The sequence below is a fragment of the Pseudophryne corroboree genome, unplaced genomic scaffold (assembly GCF_028390025.1).
Source record: "Pseudophryne corroboree isolate aPseCor3 unplaced genomic scaffold, aPseCor3.hap2 scaffold_1857, whole genome shotgun sequence".
NCBI classification, from domain to species: domain Eukaryota; kingdom Metazoa; phylum Chordata; class Amphibia; order Anura; family Myobatrachidae; genus Pseudophryne; species Pseudophryne corroboree.
Window position 1 is genome coordinate 41,362 of NW_026968495.1, and position 22,280 is coordinate 63,641.

Below are 22,280 nucleotides of genomic sequence, written 5' to 3' on the forward strand. Positions count from 1 at the left end.
CGTATGAGAAAATAGGATTTTAATACCTACCGGTAAATCCTTTTCTCTTAGTCCGTAGAGGATGCTGGGCACCCGTCCCAGTCCATACTGTGTCTGCAGTTATTACTTGTGGTTATACACATGTTGTGTTATGGTTCTGGTCAGCTTTTTGCTGCAATTGTTCATGCCGTTGGCTTGTGTTCTGTTGAATGCCACGTTCTGCGGCATGTTTAAGGTGTGAGCTGGTAAGATGCTCACCTTAGTTTAACAATAAATCCTTTCCTCGAAATGTCCGTCTCCCTGGGCACAGTTCCTATAACTGGAGTCTGGAGGAGGGGCATAGAGGGAGGAGCCAGTTCACACCCTTTGAAAGTCTTAAAGTGCCCATGTATCTTGCGGATCCCGTCTATACCCCATGGTTCTTAATGTGACCCCAGCATCCTCTACGGACTAAGAGAAAAGAATGCCCTTGCGCACTATCCTGACTTCTCCTCCCGTCTGCTTACTTTGTGCCTTCCAACGCACAATGCGAACTACAGGTGGTGCTGCAGGGCCCACACCCTTTTACTTGCCTTACAGAACAGCTCTGGAGCTGTTACAGTGCCCAGCTGCTGCAAGAAATCAGCTTGAATGCTTCAGGGGATGGGGCATGGCCAACATGAGCCCCACACCAAAGGAGGGTGGGGGTGTTTAATGTGAACTAGGGGTCATCCAAGCACTGCAAAAGGCCGCCATGCCCTGCATGCCCCTTTTCTCTTTTCATATGCAGATGAGGGTTCCAGTCAACTTTGGCCCACTGCTTGGATAACATCACCGTATGCAAATCCGTCTGCTGCAGACCTTCCCCAGGAATGCTTGTACTAGTTGTTGCATATGGTGCTTCAGTATTAGGCAGCCTTCCGCCCTCCCATGTTCATCTGAAAAGATGTGGTCTCCCTGCAGTTGTTGTCCCCAGATGAGAGTTCCCTTGTGCTTCCTCAGTTGAATCTCCTTAACTTGACGGGGGAGGTGCTGCCCGAGCAGCCCTCCCCAGCCCTATCCCAACTCATATTTATTTTGCATATGAGATCTCTTGATCATGAAGATTGTTCTCACAGGGTGAGGTTCATCCATTATATTTTAAAATAGGAAGGTACGAATTACATATTTGAATTGCATCTATGTGCTGGATTCAAATGTCCCCCCCCCCTTCCTTTCTCAATTGTGCCCGTCAGCAGCTATTCTAAGGTTGCTGCCAATGGGTGTGACACATTAATTTCTTCTGTGGGGTACACTGGACTCCACAAGGATTCACATTGGGGTGTAGAGTAGGATCTTGATCTGAGGCACCAACCGGCTCAAAGCTTTTGACTGTTCCCAAGAAGCTCAGTGCATTCTCCTCTATAACCCCGCTTCCATGAACAGGGAGCTCAGTTTGTAGTTGGTGCCTTCAGTAGCAGGCCAATTAACAGGGGCCTGCCTCAGGCAGCCTATTCTTAGCTATTAATTTTGACAAGAAAAGAAGAACTTGTTTTATGAGAATCTACAAGGGCTGCAGCAGGCTAGGTCTAATAGACATCTTTACTGCAGCTTCATCACTCCCAGCGGCGCTGTATACTCCCGTGCCCTGGTTGCTGGGTCACTGCAGCGGAGGCTCCGGTTTCATCCTAAGGTCAGTCACACACACACCACCCTTCCGGATCACGAGGCCGCTGCTGAAGGGGAGCGAGGCCGTAGGGGGTGGGCCGTGTGCGCACTGCGGTGGACACTGATTACTGGGCAGCCGCTCCACTAGCCACCAGGTACAGTTAAGGAGCACAGGTCTGGGGGTTTTTCTCCTATATTAACCCAATTTTGTACTGCCCGCAGCGCATTGTGATAGGTAATAGGGCCTGATTCAGGTTGGATTGCAATCACAATAAGCGATCCAACTGCAAAAATTGCTAAGAGCATACGCATGTGCCTGCATTTTCTGCGGCACCCCGCAGAGAATGTGATCGCCTCTGCCTGTCAATCGGGGCGGGGAAGGGGGGGAGAGGTGGGTCAGCAACACTCCATTTCCAAGTCAGGGATGGAGCGGTGCGGGGGCAAGGCTTCAAAATGGGGTCTGCAACGGAGGAGACACAGGGGGCGTGGTCACAGCGACTGTATGACATCACATTCAGCCGCTGTGATCACAAAAATGGTGGCGGCTTCCTGCGCGCACATACAGTCTGCACCAGCAGGAGCCTACACCATTTTTTATGATCACGCTGAACTGCAGTGCGACTGCAATTACAGCATGGTCAAGAAGGGAGGCGTCATGCTGGGTGGCCATGCCCTGTCACTTTGCAGGAGCCAGCACCGCTCACACACTAGTCCCCGGGTGCAGCCCCCAACCCCCGGGACACCCGGAGCAACAAAATGTAGATTCAGGCCACCAGGCCACGCCCCTACCTATGAAACCATGCCTCCTTTTTACCATTGCACTGCTTATCTGCGCGCACTGCATTACAATCTCCCTCGCCACCTCTCTGGGTGTCACCAGTGATAGTGACACCTCTGCCATGCTTGTAGCAGCTGGTCCTAAGATCTACGCCTCAAACCCTGAGTGTTTGCCCTTGTGACTTGTTGATCATCATAGCGAAGCAGATGCTTACAGAAAACTGCAGGGGCTTAGATTGAAAATAAAAAAATTGATAGGGTATAAGGTAGAGAGGAGCGGGTTCGGTTCTCCGAGAACCGAATTCCCCACGAACTCCACGTGGTTTACACTGGTCCGAGGCAGGCTCGGTTGTTCCCGCCTGACTCGGAAAACCTGAACAAGGGAAAATGTCATCATCCCGCTGTCGGATTCTCGCGAGATTCGGATTCCATATAAAGAGCTGCGCGTTGCTGCCATTTTTACTCGTGCATTGAAGAGAGAGCGGAGAGGACGTGGCTATGTTCTCTCAGTGGAAATCTCAATATCAGTGCTCAGTATCAGTGGTTACTTATTGCTGCTCAGTAATACTAGTAGTGTGTCTCTCCTGCTCAGTGTCAGTTCTCAGTAGTATCCTCATCAGTGCTCAGTATCACTGTTCATTGTCTTGTGCTGCATTGTGTTGCTCAGCATAATACAGTACATTACTAATAGTCCAGTGCTGCATCTTGCTGCTCAGTGTCAGTTCTAGTATCCTCATCAGTGCTCACTATCACTGCTCATTGCATTGTGGTGTTCTGTATACTACAATAACATAGTAATATAGTAACATAGTTTTTGAGGTTGAATAGAGGCAAATTGCCCATCGTGTTCAACCTGTTTTAAGTTGTGATGATTCTACATACTTGCTGAATAATGTTTTATGACTAGTTAGCTACTATAACTCATGTTACCCCCGGATTAACCATGTTGATATTTTAAGTATTATAACCTTGGATAGCTTTTTCATTCAGAAATGTATCCATTCCTTTTTTAAATCCAATTACAGAGTCCGCCATTACCACCTTCCCTGGCAGGGAATTCCACATCCTGATTGCCCTAACAGTGAAGAAACCTTTCCTCCATTGCGTTCTGAACTTTCCTCCAGTCGCAGCGAGTGACCACGTGTTCTTTTAATAAATAATTCCTCTGATAACTCTTTGTTATGTATCTTTACATATTTGAAGATATTAATAATATCTCCTCTTAGGCACCTCTTTTCTAGTGTATAAATATTCAGCCTAGTAAGTCTTTCCTTATAGTCCAGTACTTTCAGGCCTTTAATCAATTTAGTCTTCAGGATCTCTGACACTTCCATGAGCAGCAGAGTAGTGCAATGGAAGCATGCTGGGCCCATAACCCAGAGGTCGATTGATCGAAACTATCCTCTGCTATGTGCATTTTTTTTTTTATAATTAAAGTAATCAAAAACTGGGATTGATATTTTGGCACTTTTATTTTTACTTAAAGTACAATAACTTTTATCATTTTAATTTGTTTTAATAGTATATTGACAGCATTGTTTTCTTTAAAAAATCCACTTAATTTTCTTTACCCTATTACTGAAATGGTAATTGACAAAAACAAACTACATTGTCACCAGAAGAGCAATGCAAAATGTACAAGTGATATATGAAAATTATCTTCCATCTTGAATTTCAATGATGCATTGGGACAACAATTTGTGAGAAACATCTTCACCCATAAAGAAAGATTTTCTTAATTCCTTACCTGTGTGCTGATTAGATATCACCTTGTTTTCACATTAAACAGACTTCCCCATGAGGAAGCAGCAAGGATGCAGTGACGTTTCCTGGTGTCAACCTGTATTATTTCAGTAGACATTGAAATGAGGATGCATCTTTGATGCCTTTCCAATGAAGCAAGTTTAATTCAGTAATAGGTGAAAAACCATTCCTACAAAGGTGTTAATCAGAGACTTGGCTTTGTGGACACTTTTCAGAGAGCAAATTTGTTAGCATAAATATAAAATCAGAAAATGAAGAGCTGTTTAATCACTCAATTGGACTTTTCTGCCAGCATAATTTTTTTTCTCTGCAACTCACTGCTAAATTGTGCTTCCTAGCTGTTTTTTTATAAAATCACTTAATCAAATCTAACTCTGATTACATCAGAGAAGGCCAGGTACCCTACACCATAAGGGGGGTTTTTGAAATTTTGACTTGTCTACTTAAAGATCACCAAAATCTGATTACAAGGTCAATTACATCCCTGGGTGGGATTGAACCACCAACCTTTTGGTTAATAGCCAAACATGCTAACCGATTGCGCCACAGAGACACCTTGCGAAAGTCAATACTGACAAAGGCTAATAAGCATTCATCTAGAACGTTTCCTAGAAAAACTTTAAAAAGTCAATAATCTGGAGAATTTTTGTAAGAAACACATTGGTACTTTCCCATGATGAGTGAGTGCTTCAGGATTTCTTGCACTTACATGGGCTATTAACCAAAAGGTTGGTGGTTCAATCCCACCCAGGGATGTAATTGACCTTGTCATCAGATTTTGGTGATCTTTAAGTAGACAAGTCAAAATTTCAAACCCCCTCTTATGGTGTAGGGTACCTGGCCTTCTCTGACGTAATCAGAGTTAGATTTAATTAAGTGATTTTATAAAAAACAGCTAGGAAGCACAATTTAGCAGTGGGTTGCAGAGAAAAAAATAACATTTTAAACCTACCGGTAATTTTTTTTTCTCGTAGTCCGTAGAGGATGATGGGGACTCCGTAAGGACCATGGGGGATAGACGGGCTCCGCAGCAGACATGGGCACTTTAAGAAAGACTTTAGATCTGGGTGTGCACTGGCTCCTCCCTCTATGCCCCTCCTCCATACCTCAGTTAGAGAAACTGTGCCCAGAGGAGACGGACAGTACGAGGAAAGGATTTTTGTTAATCCAAGGTCAAGATTCATACCAGCCACACCAATCACACCGTATAACTTGTGATATACTACCCAGTTAACAGTATGAAAACAACATAGCATCAGTCCAAGACCGATGAAAACTAACATATAACCCTTATGTAAGCAATAACTATATACAAGTCTTGCAGAAGTAGACAGCACTTGGGACGGGCACCCAGCATCCTCTACGGACTACGAGAAAAAGATTTACCGGTAGGTTTAAAATCTTATTTTCTCTTACGTCCTAGAGGATGCTGGGGACTCCGTAAGGACCATGGGGATTATACCAAAGCTCCCAAACGGGCAGGAGAGTGCGGATGACTTTGCAGCACCGATTGAGCAAACAGGAGGTCCTCCTCAGCCAGGGTATCAAACTTATAGAACTTTGCAAAGGTGTTTGAACCAACTTTGACCCACTGCTTGGATGACATCACCATATGCAAATCCATCTGCGGCAGGCCTTCCCCCAGGAATGCTTGCACTAGTTGTTGCATTTGGTTTGTTGTTTGGGGGTGCTTCAGTATTAGGCAGCCTTCTGCCCTCCCATGTTCATCTGAAAATATGTGTTCTCCCTGCAGTTGTTGTCCCCAGATGAGAGTTCCCTTGTGCTGCCTCAGTTGAATCTCCTTTACTTGACAGAGATGTGCCTGAGCAGCGGCCCTCCCCAGCCCTATCCCAAATCATACTTATTTTGCATAGGAGATACCATGGTCATGAAGATTGTTCTCCCAGGGTTAGGTTAATTCATTGCATTCTGGGTATGCTGACCCCTGTGATTTCCCCAAATGTGGGAAACTCAACTGCATTATTTGTGGTAGTGGGGGACTGTGTTTGTGCTTTCCTCTGGTCAGCTCTGGTAAAAGTCAGATTTCTTTGTCTCAGATCTTCCTCTAGCCTTGTTCTTCTTTCGAGAGTTCCCTTGTGCTGCCTCAGTTGGATCTCCTTCACTTGACAGGGGGGTGCCCGAGCAGCGACCCTCCCCAGCTCTAGCCCAACTCCTACTTACCTGCCAGGTGAGATACTATGATCATGAAGATGCTTCTCCCAGGGCAAGGCTCACCCATTGCACTCTGGGTGTGCTGCCCCTGCGATTTCCCCAAATGTGGGAAACTTGACTGCATAATTTGTGTTTCCCCTGGTCGGCTCTCATATAATTCAGATCTCTTTGTCTCAGGTCTCTCTCCAGCCTAGTTTGCTGTCTGTTTCCACTTCTTTTTTCTTGAGCCCCTCCCTTCTATACCCTTGTGCACTATCCTGACTTCTCCCGTCTGCTTACTTTGTGCCTTCCAACGCACAATACAAACTACAGGTAGTGCTGCAGGGCCCACACCCTTTTACTTGCTTTACAGAGCAGCTCTGGAGCTGTTACAGTGCCCAGCTGCTGCAAGAAATCAGCTTGAATGCTTCAGGGGCTGGGGCATAGCCAACATGAGCCCCACACCGAAGGAGGGTGGAGGTGTTTAATGCGAACTAGGGGTCATCCAAGCGCCGCAAAAGGCCGCCATGCCCTGCACACCCCTTTATTCTTTTCATATGCAGACGAGGGTTGAAGCCAACTTTGACCCACTGCTTGGATGACATCACCATATTCAAATCCATCTGCTGCAGGCCTTCCCCCAGGAATGCTTGCACTAGTTTTTGCATTTGGTTTGTTGTTTGGGGGTGCTTCAGTATTAGGCAGCCTTCTGCCCTCCCATGTTCATCTGAAAATATGTGTTCTCCCTGCAGTTGTTGTCCCCAGATGAGAGTTCCCTTGTGCTGCCTCAGTTGAATCTCCTTTACTTGACAGAGATGTGCCTGAGCAGCGGCCCTCCCCAGCCCTATCCCAAATCATACTTATTTTGCATAGGAGATACCATGGTCATGAAGATTGTTCTCCCAGGGTTAGGTTCATTCATTGCATTCTGGGTATGCTGACCCCTGTGATTTCCCCAAATGTGGGAAACTCAACTGCATTATTTGTGGTAGTGGGGGACTGTGTTTGTGCTTTCCTCTGGTCAGCTCTGGTAAAAGTCAGATTTCTTTGTCTCAGATCTTCCTCTAGCCTTGTTCTTCTTTCGAGAGTTCCCTTGTGCTGCCTCAGTTGGATCTCCTTCACTTGACAGGGGGGTGCCCGAGCAGCGACCCTCCCCAGCTCTAGCCCAACTCCTACTTACCTGCCAGGTGAGATACTATGATCATGAAGATGCTTCTCCCAGGGCAAGGCTCACCCATTGCACTCTGGGTGTGCTGCCCCTGCGATTTCCCCAAATGTGGGAAACTTGACTGCATAATTTGTGTTTCCCCTGGTCGGCTCTCATATAATTCAGATCTCTTTGTCTCAGGTCTCTCTCCAGCCTAGTTTGCTGTCTGTTTCCACTTCTTTTTTCTTGAGCCCCTCCCTTCTATACCCTTGTGCACTATCCTGACTTCTCCCATCTGCTTACTTTGTGCCTTCCAACGCACAATGCAAACTACAGGTAGTGCTGCAGGGCCCACACCCTTTTACTTGCTTTACAGAGCAGCTCTGGAGCTGTTACAGTGCCCAGCTGCTGCAAGAAATCAGCTTGAATGCTTCAGGGGCTGGGGCATAGCCAACATGAGCCCCACACCGAAGGAGGGTGGAGGTGTTTAATGCGAACTAGGGGTCATCCAAGCGCCGCAAAAGGCCGCCATGCCCTGCACACCCCTTTTTTCTTTTCATATGCAGACGAGGGTTGAAGCCAACTTTGACCCACTGCTTGGATGACATCACCATATGCAAATCCATCTGCTGCAGGCCTTCCCCCAGGAATGCTTGCACTAGTAGTTGCATTTGGTTCATTGTTTGGGGGTGCTTCAGTTTTAGGCAGCCTTCTGCCCTCCCATGTTCATCTGAAAATATGTGTTCTCCCTGCAGTTGTTGTCCCCAGATGAGAGTTCCCTTGTGCTGCCTCAGTTGAATCTCCTTTACTTGACAGAGATGTGCCTGAGCAGCGGCCCTCCCCAGCCCTATCCCAAATCATACTTATTTTGCATAGGAGATACCTTGGTCATGAAGATTGTTCTCCCAGGGTGAGGTTCATTCATTGCATTCTGGGTATGCTGACCCCTGTGATTTCCCCAAATGTGGGAAACTCGACTGCATTATTTGTGGTAGTGGGGGACTGTGTTTGTGCTTTCCTCTGGTCAGCTCTGGTAAAAGTCAGATTTCTTTGTCTCAGATCTTCCTCTAGCCTTGTTCTTCTTTCGAGAGTTCCCTTGTGCTGCCTCATTTGGATCTCCTTCACTTGACAGGGGGTGCCCAAGCAGCAATCCTCCACAGCTCTAGCCCAACTCCTACTTACCTGCCAGGTGAGATACTATGATCTTCACTGTTAGGGCAATCAGGATGTGGAATTCCCTGCCAGGGAAGGTGGTAATGGCGGACTCTGTAATTGGATTTAAAAAAGGAATGGATACATTTCTGAATGAAAAAGCTATCCAAGGTTATAATACTTAAAATATCAACATGGTTAATCCGGGGGTAACATGAGTTGTAGTAGTTAACTAGTCATAAAACATTATTCAGCAAGTATGTAGAATCATCACAACTTAAAACAGGTTGAACACGATGGGCAATTTGCCTCTTTTCAACCTCAAAAACTATATTACTATATGTTACTATATTACTATGTTACTGTAGTATACAGAACACCACAATGTAATGAGCAGTGATAGTGAGCACTGATGAGGATACTAGAACTGACACTGAGCAGCAAGATGCAGCACTGGACTATTAGTAATGTACTGTAGTATGCTGAGCACCACAATGCAGCACAAGACAATGAGCAGTGATACTGAGCACTGATGAGGATACTACTGAGAACTGACACTGAGCAGGAGAGACACACTACTAGTATTACTGAGCAGCAATAAGTAACCACTGATACTGAGCACTGATATTGAGATTTCCACTGAGAGAACATAGCCACGTCCTCTCCGCTCCCTCTTCAATGCACGAGTAAAAATGGCGGCAACGCGCAGCTCTTTATATGAAATCCGAATCTCGCGAGAATCCGACAGCGGGATGATGACATTTTCCCTTGTTCAGGTTTTCCGAGTCAGGCGGGAACAACCGAGCCTGCCTCGGACCAGTGTAAACCACGTGGAGTTCGTGGGGAATTCGGTTCTCGGAGAACCGAACCCGCTCCTCTCTACCTTATACCCATATATTTTTTTATTTTCAATCTAAGCCCCTGCAGTTTTCTGTAAGCATCTGCTTCGCTATGATGATCAACAAGTCACAAGGGCAAACACTCAGGGCTTGAGGCGTAGATCTTAGGACCAGCTGCTACAAGCATGGCAGAGGTGTCACTATCACTGGTGACACCCAGAGAGGTGGCGAAGGAGATTGTAATGCAGTGCGCGCAGATAAGCAGCGCAATGGTAAAAAGGAGGCATGGTTTCATAGGTAGGGGCGTGGCCTGGTGGTGTGAATCTACATTTTGTTGCTCCGGGTGTCCCGGGGGTTGGGGGCTGCACCCGGGGACTAGTGTGTGAGCGGTGCTGGCTCCTGCACAGTGACAGGACATGGCCACCCAGCATGACGCCTCCCTTCTTGACCAATCTGTAATTGCAGTCGCACTGCAGTTCAGCGTGATCATAAAAAATGGTGTAGCCTCCTGCTGGTGCAGACTGTATGTGCGCGCAGGAAGCCGCCACCATTTTTGTGATCACAGCGGCTGAATGTGATGTCATACAGCCGCTGTGACCACGCCCCCTGTGTCTCCTCCGTTGCAGACCCCATTTTGAAGCCTTGCCCCCGCACCGCTCCATCCCTGACTTGGAAATGGAGTGTTGCTGACCCCCCTCTCCCCGCCTGCCCCGATTGACAGGCAGAGGCGATCGCATTCTCTGCGGGGTGCCGCAGAAAATGCAGGCACATGCGTATGCTCTTAGCAATTTTTGCAGTTGGATCGCTTACTGTGATTGCAATCCAACCTGAATCAGGCCCTATTACCTATCACAATGCGCTGCGGGCAGTACAAAATTGGTTTAATATGGGAGAAAAAACCCCAGACCTGTGCTCCTTAACTGTACCTGGTGGCTCGTGGAGCGGCTGCCCAGTAATCAGTGTCCACGCCAGTGCGCACACGGTCCACCCCCTACGGCCACGCTCCCCTTCATCAGCGGCCTCGTGATCCGGAAGGGCGGTGCGTGTGTGACTGACCTTAGGAAGAAACCGGAGCCTCCGCTGCAGTGACCCAGCAACCAGGGCACGGGAGTATACAGCGCCGCTGGGAGTGATGAAGCTGCAGTAAAGATGTCTATTAGACCTAGCCTGCTGCAGCCCTTGTAGATTCTCATAAAAAAAGTTCTTATTTTCTTGTCAAAATTAATAGCTAAGAATAGGCTGCCTGAGGCAGGCCCCTGTTAAGTGGCCTGCTACTGAAGGCACCAACTACAAACTGAGCTCCCTGTTCATGGAAGCGGGGTTATAGAGGAGAATGCGCTGAGCATCTTGGGAACAGTCAAAAGCTTTGAGCCGGTTGGTGCCTCAGATCAAGATCCTACTCTACACCCCAATGTGAATCCTTGTGGAGTCCAGTGTACCCCACAGAAGAAATTAATGTGTCACACCCATTGGCAGCAACCTTAGAATAGCTGCTGACGGGCACAATTGAGAAAGGAAGGGGGGGGGGGACATTTGAATCCAGCACATAGATGCAATTCAAATATGTAATTTGAACCTTCCTATTTTAAAATATAATGGATGAACTTCACCCTGTGATAACAATCTTCATGATATAGAGATCTCATATGCAAAATAAGTATGAGTTGGGATAGGGCTGGGGAGGGTGGCTGCTCGGGCAAGCCCCTCCCCCGTCAAGTTAAGGAGATTCAACTGAGGAAGCACAAGGGAACTCTCGTCTGGGGACAACAACTGCAGGGAGACCACATTTTTTCAGATGAACATGGGAGGGCGGAAGGCTGCCTAATACTGAAGCACCATCAAATATCAAACCATATGCAATAACTAGTACAAGTATTCCTGGGGGAAGGTCTGCAGGAGACGAATTTGCATACGGTGATGTCATCCAAGCAGTGGGCCAAAGTTGGCTGGAACCCTCATCTGCATATGAAAAGAGAAAAGGGTTATGCAGGGCATGGCGGCCTTTTGCGGCGCTTGGATGACCCCTAGTTCGCATTAAACACCTCCACCCTCCTTCGGTGTGGGGCTCATGTTGGCTATGCCCCAGCCCCTGAAGCATTCAAGCTGATTTCTTGCAGCAGCTGGGCACTGTAACAGCTCCAGAGCTGCTCTGTAAGGCAAATAAAAGGGTGTGGGCCCTGCAGCACTACCTGTAGTTCGCATTGTGCGTTGGAAGGCACAAAGTAAGCAGACGGGAGAAGTCAGGATAGTGCGCAAGGGCATAGAAGGGAGCGGCTCAAGAAAAGAGAAGTGGAAACAGACAGCAAACTAGGCTGGAGAGAGACCTGAGACAAAGAGATCTGAATTATACGAGAGCCGACCAGGGGAAACACAAATTATGCAGTCAAGTTTCCCATATTTGGGGAAATCGCAGGGGCAGCACACCCAGAGTGCAATGGTTGAGCCTTGCCCTGGGAGAAGCACCTTCAAGATCATAGTATCTCACCTGGCAGGTAAGTAGGAGTTGGGCTAGAGCTGGGGAGGGTCGCTGCTCGGGCACCCCCCTGTCAAGTGAAGGAGATCCAACTGAGGCAGCACAATGGAACTCTCGAAAGAAGAACAAGGCTAGAGGAAGATCTGAGACAAAGAAATCTGACTTTTACCAGAGCTGACCAGCGGAAAACACAAACACAGTCCCCAACTACCACAAATAATGCAGGCGAGTTTCCCACATTTGGGTAAATCACAGGGGTCAGCATACCCAGAATGCAATGAATGAACCTCACCCTGGGTGAACAATTTTCATGACCATGGTGTCTCCTATGCAAAATAAGTATGATTTGGGATAGGGCTGGGGAGGGCCGCTGCTCAGGCACATCTCTGTCAAGTAAAGGAGATTCAACTGAGGCAGCACAAGGGAACTCTCATATGGGGACAACAACTGCAGGGAGAACACATATTTTCAGATGAACATGGGAGGGCAGAAGGCTGCCTAATACTGAAGCACCCCCAAACAACAAACCAAATGCAACAACTAGTGCAAGCATTCCTGGGGGAAGGCCTGCAGCAGATGGATTTGCATATGGTGATGTTATCCAAGCAGTGGGTCAAAGTTGGCTTCAACCCTCATCTGCATATGAAAAGAGAAAAGGGGCGTGCAGGGCATGGCGGCCTTTTGCGGTGCTTGGATGACCCCTAGATCGCATTAAACACCCCCACCCTCCTTTGGTGTGGGGCTCATGTTGGCCATGCCCCATCCCATGAAGCATTCAAGCTGATTTCTTGCAGCAGCTGGGCACTGTAACAGCTCCAGAGCTGCTCTGTAAGGCAAGTAAAAGGGTGTGGGCCCTGCAGCACTACCTGTAGTTTGCATTGTGCATTGGAAGGCACAAAGTAAGCAGACGGGAGGAGAAGTCAGGATAGTCCACAAGGGTATAGAAGGGAGGGGCTCAAGAAAAAAGAAGTGGAAACAGAGAGCAAACTAGGCTGGAGAGAGACCTGAGACAAAGAGATCTGAATTATACGAGAGCCGACCAGAGGAAACACAAATTATGCAGTCAAGTGTCCCACATTTGGGGAAATCGTAGGAGCAGCACACCCAGTGTGCAATGGGTGAGCCTTGCCCTGGGAGAAGCACCTTCCTGATTATAGTATCTCACCTGGGTGTGCTGCCCCTGCGATTTCCCCAAATGTGGGAAACTTGACTGCATAATTTGTGTTTCCCCTGGTCGGCTCTCATATAATTCAGATCTCTTTGTCTCAGGTCTCTCTCCAGCCTAGTTTGCTGTCTGTTTCCACTTTTTTTTTCTTGAGCCCCTCCCTTCTATACCCTTGTGGACTATCCTGACTTCTCCTCCTGTCTGCTTACTTTGTGCCTTCCAATGCACAATGCAAACTACAGGTAGTGCTGCAGGGCCCACACCCTTTTACTTGCCTTACAGAGCAGCTCTGGAGCTGTTACAGTGCCAAGCTGCTGCAAGAAATCAGCTTGAATGCTTCAGGGGCTGGGGCATGGCCAACATGAGCCCCACACCGAAGGAGGGTGGGGGTGTTTAATGCGAACTAAGGGTCATCCAAGCGCCGCAAAAGGCCGCCATGCCCTGCATACCCCTTTTCTCTTTTCATATGCAGATGAGGGTTCCAGCCAACTTTGGCCCAATGCTTGGATGACATCACTATATGCATATCCGTCTTCTGCAGACCTTCCCCCAGGAATGCTTGTACTAGTTGTTGCATTTGGTTTGTTGTTTGGGGGTGCTTCAGTATTAGGCAGCCTTCTGCCCTCCCATGTTCATCTGAAAATATGTGTTCTCACTGCAGTTGTTGTCCCCAGATGAGAGTTCCCTTGTGCTGCCTCAGTTGAATCTCCTTTACTCTAAAACTTGTAAAACTTAGCAAAAGTGTTTACTAAATAGCTGCTCGGCAAAGTTGCAATGCCGAGACTCCCCGACCAGCTGCCCAGGATGAACCCACCTTTCTAGTAGAATGGGTCTTCACCTAATTCAGTAACGGCAATCCTGCCGTGGAATGAGCATGCTGAATCTTACCACAGATCCAGCGCATAATTGTCTACATGGAAGCAGGACACCCAATCCTGTTGGGAGCATACAGGACAAACAGAGCCTCTGTTTTCCTAATCTGAACCGTTCTGGTGACATAAATTTTCAAAGTTCTGACCACAGCCAGAGACTTTGACTCAACGAAGGTGTCAGTGGCCAAAGGCACCATGTGGAAAGATGAACCACCTTCGGCAGAAATAGTTGACGTGTCCTCAATTCTGCTCTATCTTCATGAAATATCAAATAAAGGCTCTTGTGATACTGCATGGTTTGTACTGTTTTCCATGTGCTCCCAGATCTTTCAAGCAAGAAGCATGGTCAAGAAAGTTCTGTTTGAAAAGAAACAACATTTACTGTCATTGTTATAGAATTTGGGAGAAAAAACAAGAAGAAATCTGCACTGTTGACGCACTGGACAGAATGAATGAATCATAAAATATAACCTTTATTAAGTATGTATTAAAATTGGATAAATATTAATATTATTATCCCAAACTGCAGTGAAACATAAAGGTTAAAATCACAGAACTAACATACATGTGCATAAGAAGAATAAAGAGATGTGAAAAAAAGGTTTAAAAAGCGTGTCCGTGTGTGATTATTTTTGAAGGCACAACCCTGGCGGGGTTGTTTATATAGATATATATGTTGCTAATAATCACTTTCTAGCGTAATGTTATTAAATAGCTGTTAGTATCTATGTCGTCAGGTACCACTGGGTCGTATCCTATATACTCCTGTGGGAAACTTGACTGCATAATTTGTGTTTCCCCTGGTCGGCTCTCGTATAATTCAGATCTCTTTGTCTCAGGTCTCTCTCCAGCCTAGTTTGCTGTCTGTTTCCACTTCTCTTTTCTTGAGCCGCTGCCTTCTATGCCCTTGTGCACTCTCCAGACTTCTCCTGTCTGCTTACTTTGTGCCTTCCAACGCACAATGCAAACTACAGGTAGTGCTGCAGGGCCCACACCCTTTTACTTGCCTTACAGAGCAGCTCTGGAGCTGTTACAGTGCCCAGCTGCAGCAAGAAATCAGCTTGAATGCTTCAGGGGCTGGGGCATAGCCAACATGAGCCCCACACCGACGGAGGGTGGAGGTGTTTAATGCAAACTAGGGGTCAGCCAAGCGCCGCAAAAGGCCGCCATGCCCTGCATGCCCCTTTTCTCTTTTCATATGCAGACGAGGGTTGAAGCCAACTTTGACCCACTGCTTGGATGACATCACCATATGCAAATCCATCTGCGGCAGGCCTTCCCCCAGGAATGCTTGCACTAGTTGTTGCATTTGGTTTGTTGTTTGGGGGTGCTTCAGTATTAGGCAGCCTTCTGCCCTCCCATGTTCATCTGAAAATATGTGTTCTCCCTGCAGTTGTTGTCCCCAGATGAGAGTTCCCTTGTGCTGCCTCAGTTGAATCTCCTTTACTTGACAGAGATGTGCCTGAGCAGCGGCCCTCCCCAGCCCTATCCCAAATCATACTTATTTTGCATAGGAGATACCATGGTCATGAAGATTGTTCTCCCAGGGTTAGGTTCATTCATTGCGTTCTGGGTATGCTGACCTCTGTGATTTCCCCAAATGTGGGAAACTCAACTGCATTATTTGTGGTAGTGGGGGACTGTGTTTGTGCTTTCCTCTGGTCAGCTCTGGTAAAAGTCAGATTTCTTTGTCTCAGATCTTCCTCTAGCCTTGTTCTTCTTTCAAGAGTTCCCTTGTGCTGCCTCAGTTGGATCTCCTTCACTTGACAGGGGGGTGCCCGAGCAGCGACCCTCCCCAGCTCTAGCCCAACTCCTACTTACCTGCCAGGTGAGATACTATGATCATGAAGTTGCTTCTCCCAGGGCAAGGCTCACCCATTGCACTCTGGGTGTGCTGCCCCTGCGATTTCCCCAAATATGGGAAACTTGATTGCATAATTTGTGTTTCCCCTAGTCGGCTCTCATATAATTCAGATCTCTTTGTCTCAGGTCTCTCTCCAGCCTAGTTTGCTGTCTGTTTCCACTTCTTTTTTCTTGAGCCCCTCCCTTCTATACCCTTGTGCACTATCCTGACTTCTCCTCCTGTCTGCTTACTTTGTGCCTTCCGATGCACAATGCAAACTACAGGTAGTGCTGCAGGGCCCACACCCTTTTACTTGCCTTACAGAGCAGCTCTGGAGCTGTTACAGTGCCAAGCTGCTGCAAGAAATCAGCTTGAATGCTTCAGGGGCTGGGGCATGGCCAACATGAGCCCCACACCGAAGTAGGGTGGGGGTGTTTAATGCGAACTAAGGGTCATCCAAGCGCCGCAAAAGGCCGCCATGCCCTGCATACCCCTTTTCTCTTTTCATATGCAGATGAGGGTTCCAGCCAACTTTGGCCCACTGCTTGGATGACATCACTGTATGCAAATCCGTCTTCTGCAGACCTTCCCCCAGGAATGCTTGTACTAGTTGTTGCATTTGGTTTGTTGTTTGGGGGTGCTTCAGTATTAGGCAGCCTTCTGCCCTCCCATGTTCATCTGAAAATATGTGTTCTCCCGGCAGTTGTTGTCCCCAGATGAGAGTTCCCTTGTGCTGCCTCAGTTGAATCTCCTTTACTTGACAGAGATGTGCCTGAGCAGCGGCCCTCCCCAGCCCTATCCCAAATCATACTTATTTTGCATAGGAGATACCATGGTCATAAAGATTGTTCTCCCAGGGTTAGGTTCATTCATTGCATTCTGGGTATGCTGACCCCTGTGATTTCCCCAAATGTGGGAAACTCAACTGCATTATTTGTGGTAGTGGGGGACTGTGTTTGTGTTTTCCTCTGGTCAGCTCTGGTAAAAGTCAGATTTCTTTGTCTCAGATCTTCCTCTAGCCTTGTTCTTCTTTCGAGAGTTCCATTGTGCTGCCTCAGTTTGATCTCCTTCACTTGACAGGGGGGTACCCGAGCAGCGACCCTCCCCAGCTCTAGCCCAACTCCTACATAACTGCCAGGTGAGATACTATGATCATGAAGGTGCTTCTCCCAGGGCAAGGCTCACCCATTGCACTCTGGGTGTGCTGCTCCTGCGATTTCCCCAAATGTGGGAAACTTGACTGCATAATTTGTGTTTCCCCTGGTCGGCTCTTGTATAATTCAGATCTCTTTGTCTCAGGTCTCTCTCCAGCCTAGTTTGCTGTCTGTTTCCACTTCTCTTTTCTTGAGCCGCTGCCTTCTATGCCCTTGTGCACTCTCCTGACTTCTCCTGTCTGCTTACTTTGTGCCTTCCAACGCACAATGCAAACTACAGGTAGTGCTGCAGGGCCCACACCCTTTTACTTGCCTTTCAGAGCAGCTCTGGAGCTGTTACAGTGCCCAGCTGCTGCAAGAAATCAGCTTGAATGCTTCAGGGGCTGGGGCATAGCCAACATGAGCCCCACACCGACGGAGGGTGGAGGTGTTTAATGCGAACTAAGGGTCATCCAAGCGCCGCAAAAGGCCGCCATGCCCTGCATACCCCTTTTCTCTTTTCATATGCAGATGAGGGTTCCAGCCAACTTTGGCCCACTGCTTGGATGACATCACCGTATGCAAATACGTCTTCTGCAGACCTTCCCCCAGGAATGCTTGTACTAGTTGTTGCATTTGGTTTGTTGTTTGGGGTGCTTCAGTATTAGGCAGCCTTCTGCTCTCCCATGTTCATCTGAAAATATGTGTTCTCCCTGCAGTTGTTGTCCCCAGATGAGAGTTCTCTTGTGCTGCCTCAGTTGAATCTCCTTTACTTGACAGAGATGTGCCTGAGCAGCGGCCCTCCCCAGCCCTATCCCAAATCATACTTATTTTGCATAGGAGATACCATGGTCATGAAGATTGTTCTTCCAGGGTGAGGTTCATTCATTGCATTCTGGGTATGCTGACCCCTGTGATTTCCCCAAATGTGGGAAACTCGACTGCATTATTTGTGGTAGTGGGGGACTGTGTTTGTGCTTTCCTCTGGTCAGCTCAGGTAAAAGTCAGATTTCTTTGTCTCAGATCTTCCTCTAGCCTTGTTCTTTTTTTGAGAGTTTCCTTGTGCTGCCTCAGTTGGATTTCCTTCACTTGACAGGGGGGTGCCCGAGCAGCGACCCTCCCCAGCTCTAGCCCAACTCCTACTTACCTGCCAGGTGAGATACTATGATCAGGAAGGTGCTTCTCCAAGGGCAAGGCTCACCCATTGCACTCTGGGTGTGCTGCTCCTACGATTTCCCCAAATGTGGGACACTTGACTACATAATTTGTGTTTCCTCTGGTCGGCTACTCGTATAATTCAGATCTCTTTGTCTCAGGTCTCTCTCCAGCCTAGTTTGCTGTCTGTTTCCACTTCTCTTTTCTTGAGCCCCTGCCCTTGCCCTTGTGCACTCTCCTGACTTCTCCTGTCTGCTTACTTTGTGCCTTCCAACGCACAATGCAAACTACAGGTAGTGCTGCAGGGCCAACACCCTTTTACTTGCCTTACAGAGCAGCTCTGGAGCTGTTACAGTGCCCAGCTGCTGCAAGAAATCAGCTTGAATGCTTCAGGGGCTGGGGCATAGCCAACATGAGCCCCACACCGACGGAGGGTGGAGGTGTTTAATGCGAACTAAGGGTCATCCAAGCGCCGCAAAAGGCCGCCATGCCCTGCATACCCCTTTTCTCTTTTCATATGCAGATGAGGGTTCCAGCCAACTTTGGCCCACTGCTTGGATGACATCACCGTATGCAAATCCGTCTTCTGCAGACCTTTTCCCAGGAATGCTTGTACTAGTTGTTGCATTTGGTTTGTTGTTTGGGGGTGCTTCAGTATTAGGCAGCCTTCTGCTCTCCCATGTTCATCTGAAAATATGTGTTCTCCCTGCAGTTGTTGTCCCCAGATGAGAGTTCCCTTGTGCTGCCTCAGTTGAATCTCCTTTACTTGACAGAGATGTGCCTGAGCAGCGGCCCTCCCCAGCCCTATCCCAAATCATACTTATTTTGCATAGGAGATACCATTGTCATGAAGATTGTTCTCCCAGGGTGAGGTTCATTCATTGCATTCTGGGTATGCTGACCCCTGTCATTTCCCCAAATGTGGGAAACTCGACTGCATTATTTGTGGTAGTGGGGGACTGTGTTTGTGCTTTCCTCTGGTCAGCTCTGGTAAAAGTCAGATTTCTTTGTCTCAGATCTTCCTCTAGCCTTGTTCTTTTTTCGAGAGTTTCCTTGTGCTGCCTCAGTTGGATCTCCTTCACTTGACAGGGGGGTGCCCGAACAGCGACCCTCCCCAGCTCTAGCCCAACTCCTACTTACCTGCCAGGTGAGATACTATGATCAGGAAGGTGCTTCTCCCAGGGCAAGGCTCACCCAATGCACTCTGGGTGTGCTGCTCCTACGATTTCCCCAAATGTGGGACACTTGATTACATAATTTGTGTTTCCTCTGGTCGGCTCTCGTATAATTCAGATCTCTTTGTCTCAGGTCTCTCTCCAGCCTAGTTTGCTGTCTGTTTCCACTTCTCTTTTCTTGAGCCGCTCCCTTCTATGCCCTTGTGCACTATCCTGACTTCTCCCGTCTGCTTACTTTGTGCCTTCCAACGCACAATGCAAACTACAGGTAGTGCTGCAGGGCCCACACCATTTTACTTGCTTTACAGAGCAGCTCTGGAGCTGTTACAGTGCCCAGCTGCTGCAAGAAATCAGCTTGAATGCTTCAGGGGCTGGGGCATAGCCAACATGAGCCCCACACCGAAGGAAGGTGGAGGTGTTTAATGCAAACTAGGGGTCATCCAAGCGCCGCAAAAGGCCGCCATGCCCTGCACACCCCTTTTTTATTTTCATATGCAGACGAGGGTTGAAGCCAACTTTGACCCACTGCTTGGATGACATCACCATATGCAAATCCATCTGCTGCAGGCCTTCCCCCAGGAATGCTTGCACTAGTAGTTGCATTTGGTTTGTTGTTTGGGGGTGCTTCAGTGTTAGGCAGCCTTCTGCCCTCCCATGTTCATCTGAAAATATGTGTTCTCCCTGCAGTTGTTGTCCCCAGATGAGAGTTCCCTTGTGTTGCCTCAGTTGAATCTCCTTTACTTGACAGAGATGTGCCTGAGCAGCGGCCCTCCCCAGCCCTATCCCAAATCATACTTATTTTGCATAGGAGATACCATGGTCATGAAGATTGTTCTCCCAGGGTGAGGTTCATTCATTGCACTCTGGGTATGCTGACCCCTGTGATTTCCCCAAATGTGGGAAACTCGACTGCATTATTTGTGGTAGTGGGGGACTGCGTTTGTGCTTTCCTCTGGTCAGCTCTGGTAAAAGTCAGATTTCTTTGTCTCAGATCTTCCTCTAGCCTTGTTCTTCTTTCGAGAGTTCCCTTGTGCTGCCTCAGTTGGATCTCCTTCACTTGACAGGGGGTGCCCGAGCAGCAATCCTCCACAGCTCTAGCCCAACTCCTACTTACCTGCCAGGTGAGATACTATGATGTTCACTGTTAGGGCAATCAGGATGTGGAATTCCCTGCCAGGGAAGGTGGTAATGGCGGACTCTGTAATTGGATTTAAAAAAGGAATGGATACATTTCTGAATGAAAAAGCTATCCAAGGTTATAATACTTAAAATATCAACATGGTTAATCCGGGGGTAACATGAGTTATAGTAGCTAACTAGTCATAAAACATTATTCAGCAAGTATGTAGAATCATCACAACTTAAAACAGGTTGAACACGATGGGCAATTTGCCTCTATTCAACCTCAAAAAATATGTTACTATATGTTACTATATTACTATGTTACTGTAGTATACAGAACACCACAATGTAATGAGCAGTGATAGTGAGCACTGATGAGGATACTAGAACTGACACTGAGCAGCAAGATGCAGCACTGGACTATTAGTAATGTACTGTAGTATGCTGAGCACCACAATGCAGCACAAGACAATGAGCAGTGATACTGAGCACTGATGAGGATACTACTGAGAACTGACACTGAGCAGGAGAGACACACTACTAGTATTACTGAGCAGCAATAAGTAACCACTGATACTGAGCACTGATATTGAGATTTCCACTGAGAGAACATAGCCACGTCCTCTCCGCTCTCTCTTCAATGCACGAGTAAAAATGGCGGCAACGCGCAGCTCTTTATATGGAATCCGAATCTCGAGAGAATCCGACAGCGGGATGATGACATTTTCCCTTGTTCAGGTTTTCCGAGTCAGGCGGGAACAACCGAGCCTGCCTCGGACCAGTGTAAACCACGTGGAGTTCGTCGGGAATTCGGTTCTCGGAGAACCGAACCCGCTCCTCTCTACCTTATACCCATCAATTTTTTTATTTTCAATCTAAGCCCCTGCAGTTTTCTGTAAGCATCTGCTTCGCTATGATGATCAACAAGTCACAAGGGCAAACACTCAGGGCTTGAGGCGTAGATCTTAGGACCAGCTGCTACAAGCATGGCAGAGGTGTCACTATCACTGGTGACACCCAGAGAGGTGGCGAAGGAGATTGTAATGCAGTGCGCGCAGATAAGCAGCGCAATGGTAAAAAGGAGGCATGGTTTCATAGGTAGGGGCGTGGCCTGGTGGCCTGAATCTACATTTTGTTGCTCCGGGTGTCCCGGGGGTTGGGGGCTGCACCCGGGGACTAGTGTGTGTGCGGTGCTGGCTCCTGCACAGTGACAGGGCATGGCCACCCATCATGACACCTCCATTCTTGACCATGCTGTAATTGCAGTCGCACTGCAGTTCAGCGTGATCATAAAAAATGGTGTAGCCTCCTGCTGGTGCAGACTGTATGTGCGCGCAGGAAGCCGCCACCATTTTTGTGATCACAGCGGCTGAATGTGATGTCATACAGCCGCTGTGACCACGCCCCCTGTGTCTCCTCCGTTGCAGACCCCATTTTGAAGCCTTGCCCCCGCACCGCTCCATCCCTGACTTGGAAATGGAGTGTTGCTGACCCCCCTCTCCCCCCCCCCCGCCCCGATTGACAGGCAGAGGCGATCGCATTCTCTGCGGGGTGCCGCAGAAAATGCAGGCACATGCGTATGCTGTTAGCAATTTTTGCAGTTGGATCGCTTATTGTGATTGCATTCCAACCTGAATCAGGCCCTATTACCTATCACAATGCGCTGCGGGCAGTACAAAATTGGGTTAATATAGGAGTAAAACTCCCAGACCTGTGCTCCTTAACTGTACCTGGTGGCTAGTGGAGCGGCTGCCCAGTAATCAGTGTCCACGCCAGTGCGCACACGGTCCACCCCCTATGGCCACGCTCCCCTTCATCAGCGGCCTCGTGATCCGGAAGGGCGGTGTGTGTGTGACTGACCTTAGGAAGAAACTGGAGCCTCCGCTGCAGTGACCCAGCAACCAGGG

At 48.1% G+C, this 22,280-nt stretch overlaps 14 non-coding genes and 3 pseudogenes across 14 annotated transcripts; 14 read left to right on the forward strand and 3 right to left on the reverse strand.

Annotated features, from left to right (window-relative positions):
• The first annotated feature begins 6,003 nt into the window (after nt 1-6,003).
• LOC135003372 (U1 spliceosomal RNA) lies at nt 6,004-6,167 on the forward strand. Its single transcript, XR_010204396.1, has one exon. It is a non-coding gene; the product is annotated as a U1 spliceosomal RNA (small nuclear RNA).
• A 152-nt stretch (nt 6,168-6,319) lies between these two features.
• Nucleotides 6,320-6,461, forward strand: LOC135003406 (U1 spliceosomal RNA; annotated as a pseudogene).
• Nucleotides 6,462-7,153: 692 nt separating this feature from the next.
• Nucleotides 7,154-7,317, forward strand: LOC135003367 (U1 spliceosomal RNA). Its single transcript, XR_010204392.1, has one exon. It is a non-coding gene; the product is annotated as a U1 spliceosomal RNA (small nuclear RNA).
• Nucleotides 7,318-7,469: 152 nt separating this feature from the next.
• Nucleotides 7,470-7,611, forward strand: LOC135003407 (U1 spliceosomal RNA; annotated as a pseudogene).
• A 692-nt stretch (nt 7,612-8,303) lies between these two features.
• LOC135003376 (U1 spliceosomal RNA) lies at nt 8,304-8,467 on the forward strand. Its single transcript, XR_010204400.1, has one exon. It is a non-coding gene; the product is annotated as a U1 spliceosomal RNA (small nuclear RNA).
• Nucleotides 8,468-11,772: 3,305 nt separating this feature from the next.
• LOC135003414 (U1 spliceosomal RNA) lies at nt 11,773-11,935 on the reverse strand. Its single transcript, XR_010204435.1, has one exon. It is a non-coding gene; the product is annotated as a U1 spliceosomal RNA (small nuclear RNA).
• Nucleotides 11,936-12,087: 152 nt separating this feature from the next.
• On the reverse strand, nt 12,088-12,251 carry LOC135003396 (U1 spliceosomal RNA). The gene has a single exon (XR_010204419.1). It is a non-coding gene; the product is annotated as a U1 spliceosomal RNA (small nuclear RNA).
• Nucleotides 12,252-12,925: 674 nt separating this feature from the next.
• LOC135003352 (U1 spliceosomal RNA) lies at nt 12,926-13,081 on the reverse strand. The gene has a single exon (XR_010204374.1). It is a non-coding gene; the product is annotated as a U1 spliceosomal RNA (small nuclear RNA).
• A 2,361-nt stretch (nt 13,082-15,442) lies between these two features.
• LOC135003387 (U1 spliceosomal RNA) lies at nt 15,443-15,606 on the forward strand. The gene has a single exon (XR_010204410.1). It is a non-coding gene; the product is annotated as a U1 spliceosomal RNA (small nuclear RNA).
• A 152-nt stretch (nt 15,607-15,758) lies between these two features.
• Nucleotides 15,759-15,893, forward strand: LOC135003418 (U1 spliceosomal RNA; annotated as a pseudogene).
• A 702-nt stretch (nt 15,894-16,595) lies between these two features.
• LOC135003383 (U1 spliceosomal RNA) lies at nt 16,596-16,759 on the forward strand. The gene has a single exon (XR_010204407.1). It is a non-coding gene; the product is annotated as a U1 spliceosomal RNA (small nuclear RNA).
• Nucleotides 16,760-16,911: 152 nt separating this feature from the next.
• Nucleotides 16,912-17,074, forward strand: LOC135003413 (U1 spliceosomal RNA). Its single transcript, XR_010204434.1, has one exon. It is a non-coding gene; the product is annotated as a U1 spliceosomal RNA (small nuclear RNA).
• A 670-nt stretch (nt 17,075-17,744) lies between these two features.
• On the forward strand, nt 17,745-17,908 carry LOC135003374 (U1 spliceosomal RNA). The gene has a single exon (XR_010204398.1). It is a non-coding gene; the product is annotated as a U1 spliceosomal RNA (small nuclear RNA).
• A 152-nt stretch (nt 17,909-18,060) lies between these two features.
• LOC135003417 (U1 spliceosomal RNA) lies at nt 18,061-18,224 on the forward strand. The gene has a single exon (XR_010204438.1). It is a non-coding gene; the product is annotated as a U1 spliceosomal RNA (small nuclear RNA).
• Nucleotides 18,225-18,892: 668 nt separating this feature from the next.
• Nucleotides 18,893-19,056, forward strand: LOC135003391 (U1 spliceosomal RNA). The gene has a single exon (XR_010204415.1). It is a non-coding gene; the product is annotated as a U1 spliceosomal RNA (small nuclear RNA).
• Nucleotides 19,057-19,208: 152 nt separating this feature from the next.
• On the forward strand, nt 19,209-19,371 carry LOC135003351 (U1 spliceosomal RNA). The gene has a single exon (XR_010204373.1). It is a non-coding gene; the product is annotated as a U1 spliceosomal RNA (small nuclear RNA).
• Nucleotides 19,372-20,042: 671 nt separating this feature from the next.
• Nucleotides 20,043-20,206, forward strand: LOC135003350 (U1 spliceosomal RNA). The gene has a single exon (XR_010204372.1). It is a non-coding gene; the product is annotated as a U1 spliceosomal RNA (small nuclear RNA).
• The last annotated feature ends 2,074 nt before the right edge of the window (nt 20,207-22,280 follow it).